We start from the raw sequence: 6,768 nt of genomic DNA on the forward strand, positions 1-6,768 counted from the left end.
CCCTAGACGGAAGCAGCCCTGTGTTTCCTCCTGGACCCTGCAGACCAGGATGTAATCTCCTCATATTTACAGTGTTCAGTAAAATCCAATTTTAGACTCAGTATTAACTAGCAATGCTTTCTTCAGAAAGTCAACCAGAAGAGGTATTTAAGACATGAACTAAAAAATAAGCGGAAAAGTTGAGCATAAAAGTAAAGACATTCTCATAAAATGGTTAATTAGAAGAGTATTTTAAACATTGTAAATATTCACACTTGGAACATCCCAAATATTTGCAGAACTTTATTCCAAGAGGAGTCTCAATGAGGAGGTTTCAAACTTTTAAAGGCTATAAAAAGACTAGTGTGTTGTTTTCCATGTGCTTGTTTTTGAGCAGAGCTCAGGAATTGTCTGGCAAACCCAAAGTGAGCCCCATTTTCCTTCATTGAATGTGTCAGTATCTGCCTTCATTTTGGATCTAAACTCTTGCACTCCTGCCCACACAATACCCACTTTGCAAGAAGCAACTGGGCACCACACTAAGGGTCAAGGTTACAGAGGGACAGCATACAAACCATCACACGTGGAGCTTGTGTCCTATTGGGTAAGACAGACGGTTAAACAAGTGAATATTTGCAGGTGGTGATTAACAGTGGGAGGTAAATACACAGGAGCATCTGATACATAATAATAAAATAATAGAAGGAAAGGCAATTCGGGACTGATGGCCACGGATGGCTTCTCTGAGGATGTGGCATTTCAAACAAAATTAAGAAAGGGTTTTTTAAAAAAGATAAGCAAAATTAACAAACCTTTAGCTAGACTAAGAAAAAAAGAAAGAGGATGTAAATAAATATAATCAGAAATGACAAGCAGACATTATAACTGATCCCGCAGAAATACAAAGGACCATGAGACTATTGTGAACAACCATACATCTACAAATTGGACAACCTAGAAGAAATGGGTGAATTACTGGAAATATACAACCTACCAAGACTGAATCAGGATGAAATCTTTAAAAATCTGAATGAACCAATAATGAATAAAGAGATTCAATCATCAATAATCAAAAACCTCCCAATAAAGAAAAGCCCAGGACCAGATGGTTTCACTGGTGAATTCTACCAAACTTTTAAGGAAGAATTAAAACCAATTCATCTCAAAACCTTCCAAAAAATTGAAGAGGAGGGAACACTCCCAAACTCATTTTATAGCATTACTGTAAAACCAAAGCCAGACAAGAACACCACAAGGAAAAAGAAACTTAAGGCCAATATCCCTGATAAATAGATACAAAAATTCTCGACAAAATATAAGCAAACTGAATTCAACAACACATCTATAGTAATCAAAACAGTATAATAGTGGCATAAAAATAAACACATAGATGGATCGAACAAAATCAAGAGCCCAGAAATAAATCCTGGCATGTATAGTCAAGTAATATTTGACAGGGGAGCCAAGAGTACTCAATGGGTAGTATACATTTGAAAGTTGCTAAGAGAGTGAATTTTAAATGTTCTCACCGCAAAAAGAAACATTAGTTATGTGACCTGATGAGGGTGTTGGCTAGCCAGTTCCAGTTGATCCAGCATCAGATCAACACGTTTTGCCCATTCAAGTGGCACGATGCTGTATGTCAATCACATCTCAATAAAGCTGGGGCGGGGCAGGGGGACGGAGATTTCATTGTAGAAAAGGCACAAGGAGACCGAGAACTTGAGCTCTTCCTAGTGCTGGAGATTTACAGCTTACTCATGACAATCCAGCTGTGAATCAGTATTTATGAATTTTGCATATAATTCTGCAACCCCTTGCTTCCCCTAACCTATACTTCCAATTTTATCTTTTCCAAATTTTTCTTTCCCCCCAAATCTCCCATTTTGATACAACTGGTCTATTTGGTACTCTCTAAATATGTTATGTCTATCCTTACTTCCTCCTCCCCCTCTTCTGTGTGTTCTCTCCACCAGGATTGTTCTTTCTTTCTTTGCCCAAGCCCAGCTCATTGCGCCTATTGCATGAAGCTTTCCCTGGCTACCTCTATCCACAACTGACCTGGGAACACCAACAAACCATAGTGCCTGTATCACACCTGTGATGACTGGCATTTAGTGCCTTGATTATGAGCTAACTTTTCAGCATTTACATCTAGCCTCTTCAAATACATTATATATGACTTGAGGTCCTTTGTGGGGTTTTCTGCATATACATTTGTTTATACCCAGCAACAGGCCAGATGCCTCTATAGTCTCTTAGAGCATTTAGCATACCGTATTGCATTTGGCAATTTACCTGACTTTCTCCTAAATAACTCCCACATCCAATTAAGCATCAAGTTCTGTTGTTTGGGACTCATTTATATCTCTTGTATCTATACACCTCTCAGCATCATTCTCCCACACCTACCCTAGTTGAACCTACCAGCATTTTCCCCTTGCATTACTAGACCAACCTTCTAGCTGGTATTTCTGCCTCCATTACTGCCCTTGCAAGCCATTCAATATGCATGACCAGAGTAACTTTTCTAGAGTGCGTGTCTGATTACATTCCTTCCCTGAGGAAATCTGCCCCATGTCTTCCCATTGCATTTAGCATGAAGACTGAAACTTTCCCACGGTCTCCAAGGCCCTGCTTGGTCAGGCCACCCTGCCTCTGGTACCAGCAAAACTCTATCCTGTTCTAAAACTCTTATTTCTCGTCTCGCTCCCTCCAACCATATCTCCATAACGTTTATTCCTGTTCATCCTTCAGAGCACAGCTCACAGGCCACTTCCCGAGAGAATGCGTTCCATCATATCCTCACAGGCTTATTCTGGTCTAAGGCTTTGTGGCTCTGATGGCAAGAATGATTCAATGAATAAATATGTGCTGTGCGATTTAATATTGGGCTCCCCCACTGCATCTATGTGCCAAAGAATAGAAACTTTTATTTTCTTGTTCACAGCTTTATCTGAGCTCCTAGCACAGTGCCTAGATCATAGTCGGCCTGAAAAAAAGTCTTTTAAATAAATAAACCAATTCACAGTCTAGGTAAAAGCTCTTAAAGGCAGGAAATACGTCTAACTCATGAGTTTACCCCTTATATCTAGCACAGGCCTTTCACACGGTAGACCCCAAAAAGATTTTTGTTTCAATGAATGTCTCTATCTCATGGTGTTAGCTTTCTATTTTACAAATGTTGAAGGATAACAAGAAAGTCATAAGTACGGACGCTTGAAAAAAGAAACATTAAATAATGAAACTTTTTAGAAAGCTCAACTTCAGTGCTGATTTCAGTCAAGCATGTGACTTGTATTTACCTCTATTGGCCAGAGAGCCAAGGCTGGGATTTGCACGTGAAGATATGGTCTTCAGCTTCCCAATCTTTTCAAATTAAATATGACTCCGATCTAAAGTTTAGGCATCATCGATGAATACAGATAGGAGCGGTTTCCTATGCTGCCTATGGCTTCAAGGTCACTGGCTGTTTGGTTGTTGGATTCCGTGCTTTTACCTTGTCGCACTATAAAAATAAGCAGGACATTTGTTTTGAGTTATCAGAGAATTTTAATCTTGGCAGCTCCTACCTCTGCTATATGTAGAGCCAGGGTCTCTCAGACATAAACTACGCCCGTAGACATTTTTCTGAAGCAACATTAACTGCTTCAGGCAAGTTGGACAACATGCCAAGACCAAATGGAGATGCTTCAGTAAGGAAAAGGGCACAGCAGGGATATATCTAGGCGATTAAACCAAGCCTGCACCCCCAAGAAACGAAAGCCATGGTGGGTGCTGCAAACATGTAACAGTAATATTACCTTCCTCCTGAAAAATAACCCAACCATGAGACAGCAGTACAGCCTGAAAGTTTCCAGAACTGCAGTTCTAATTTGCATGCCTAGAAATATGGCATGTGTCAGTAAAGAGACCAGTTTGCTGAGGTTAAGTGTGAGAAAATATAGTGTTGCTGATTGCTTCAAAGTAGTGATTCATGCAATGTTTTCCGTGGAGCACTCACATCGGATGATGGGGGGGGGGTCCTATAATCCCTCCTGGAGATTCACCATGCATGCAGTCACATGAAAAGCCCTATAGTAAAGAAATCTGTTAAACCTGGCATTTTCCAAATTAATTGAGTGTGGAACCTTTTCCTATGTTACATCCTGTTGTCATTTATCTTTTTTTTTTTTTTTTTTTTGGCTGGCTGGCTGGCATCTGAAGTAGCTTCTTATGTTTAGGGAGTCCCCAACTGTGTGCCAATCTTCCTGGGAGGCAAGGCCCACCTCTCCCTTCAGCAGGTAAAAAGGCAGATGGTGCCCCCTGGGAACTTCATGGGAACCAGGGTATCACATGCCCTCAGGGCCAGTTGGCTGCTGCCTCCTGGGACTTTGACTCTGGAGGAAGTGGCAGAGAAGCAGGGGCAGTGCAAACTCTTCCGGTGTCTATGATGGGCACAAGGTTCAGAGGTCAGAGCCATTGGGGATGCAAGGAAAGTGTGAAGTATCTACAGGTGGTGACAGTGATGTCCTACCAGGTGGTCCCCAGGGCATGATTTTGGCTGTGATTCCAGCCACCTACCTCTCCCTTGGCTCCTGAACTTGTCTCAACCTGTTCTCCAGTCTTCCATCAGGGCTCTGAATTCAAGTACTCCTCTCCTCCTATTTAAGTCATCCAGGGTTAGCCTCTGTCGCCTGTAAATAAGAATTTCACTATGACTTGTCCTTTAACATCTGGGAGAGAACTGGTGCTTAGCAGAACAACTTTGGAATATGCTGCATTAGCTAATAATATAGTAAATTGGCATGACTTTACTTCTTTGACCAGACATATTAATACAGCTTCTAAAAGCAATTTACTACCATGTATGAAGTTCATGAAAAAAAGCCTCAAAGAATTTCATCTCTAATTTCACTCAGTTCCTCTGATTTGATCATGACTCCTCTTCCCTGACCCTCCCCACACCTCATCTATTTAGTATCCACCTTTATCTTAAACAGACCCACCTTGTCTTAGGGCTAAGCAGTGTGAGTTTTGTTCAGATGATGTGAACTGAAAACCTAAAAAGAAATAATAATCGTGCAACACAAAGATGTTTCCAGCCAACAGAAGACTTGAAGCTGTTACATTTTTTGAATGTTGAAGTTCAAAATAAAATATGTCACACAAAGTTTTCTAGTAGCAAGAACCACATTCAAATGGACCACCTGAGTAGCAACGGGAGTTCGACTCCTCCAGCATCACTGACAAGGAACTGAAAGACACAAGCATGCAAGTAGATATAAATGCTAGCACTGCAGATGTATTTTTTCTCCTTTGCTAGTTGGTGAAAACAATCTAATATATTTCTACCTAATAGCATCATATCTTGAGGGTGAATTTGACTTTTTTTTTCCTAGCATGGGTGACCTCTGGACCTCTGTTTCAAAATACACCGTCATTAAATCTGATAAGTTTCCATATTGTTAATTGTGCTATCTTGGTCTAGCATCTCACTTGTGATAATGGACTAATAACGGATGAAATGGGATTGTCTGTTTGTAACTAAAAAAAATAATAATAAAAATAAAATAAAATAAAATTAAATTAAATTAAATTAAATTAAATTAAATTAAAAACTTTTGGTTTCTGAGCATAGCCCCTATCATCAATACATATTGGGTAACTTCAATTTATCCACCTGATGGCTCTTATTAGAAAATGGGAGGTTCTGAGGGGCACCTGGGGGGCTCAGTCGGTTGAGCTTCCGGTCATGATCTCTTGGTTCATGAGTTCGAGCCCCACATTAAAATTTTTTTTTTAATTTTTTAATGTTTATTTATTTCTGACAGACAGAGACAGAGCATGAATGGGGGAGGGGCAGAGAGAGAGGGAGACACAGAATCAGAAGCAGGCTCCAGGCCCTGGGCTGTCAGCACCAAGCCCGACACGGGGCTCGAATTCATGAACCGTGAGATCATGATCTGGGCCGAAGTCGGTCGCTCAACCGACTGAGCCCCCCAGGCGCCCCTAAAAAACTTTTTTTAATGGGGATTCTATACTATGACTTTTTAAAATGTTTGACTAACAGAAAAGATTTCTACCAAGTCCTTAGTTTTTCAATTTGCATTCAAAATACACACGGTGGAAGAACTGGCTTATTTGGAGACATGATACTTTGAGATATTAACTAGAATGTTCTTTCCCTTTCCTCTTTACTGTCCTTTTCTTGGGCTGCAAACATGCATCTATAGTTTTTCCAGGGGTGGGGGAAGGAGGGTTTAGCGGGTCAGAAGGGAAACAGAACGAAGACATCATATTCTTCAGTGTAAAGCTCAAAAGCTAGGGTCTCAGGTACAAAAAGACAGTATTAAAAAGTAGATGTGTGACTCAGGCCTGGACTCGTCTCCCTTTCAACCACCCACCAAGGATATGAGAAGCACAAGGCTGCAGTTCAGCAGGTCAATCTAAGGACCAGGTGACACCAGGCACATATCAAGGGCTGGCAGCAGAGAGCGCTGTCAGATAGACCTCAAGAAACAGCCAAGTGCTACTTGAGTAAACAGCCCCCTTCCTAGACCTTAACATCAACCTGAGGGGCATGGATTTCGTAAAAGAGGAAAAAAATCCCACATGTGGTTGAATGTTTAACCCGAGGTGACTGAGAAATTATGAAAATTCACTGAACTTACCTGTGAGTAAAAAGAACCCATTTTCTATATTATGAGAAGTGGATGCTCAAGGCCGGAGATAAAAATTTTCTTCCTGAAAAAATACTCCATTTTATACGTGAACTTGAGAATGGCACAGTCAGCATCCATCTGAGTC

At 40.8% G+C, this 6,768-nt stretch overlaps 1 long non-coding RNA gene across 1 annotated transcript; it reads right to left on the reverse strand.

Moving 5' to 3' along the window:
• Positions 1-1,354: 1,354 nt before the first annotated feature.
• Positions 1,355-5,646, reverse strand: LOC121014216 (uncharacterized). The gene is made up of 4 exons (XR_005783113.1): positions 5,169-5,646; positions 4,543-4,655; positions 3,983-4,053; positions 1,355-3,487 (listed from the first exon to the last, which is right to left on the reverse strand). It is a non-coding gene; the product is annotated as an uncharacterized LOC121014216 (long non-coding RNA).
• Positions 5,647-6,768: the final 1,122 nt, after the last annotated feature.

The sequence above is a fragment of the Herpailurus yagouaroundi genome, unplaced genomic scaffold (genome assembly GCF_014898765.1).
Source record: "Herpailurus yagouaroundi ecotype Mexico unplaced genomic scaffold, PumYag 201, whole genome shotgun sequence".
Taxonomy (NCBI): Eukaryota; Metazoa; Chordata; class Mammalia; order Carnivora; family Felidae; genus Herpailurus; species Herpailurus yagouaroundi.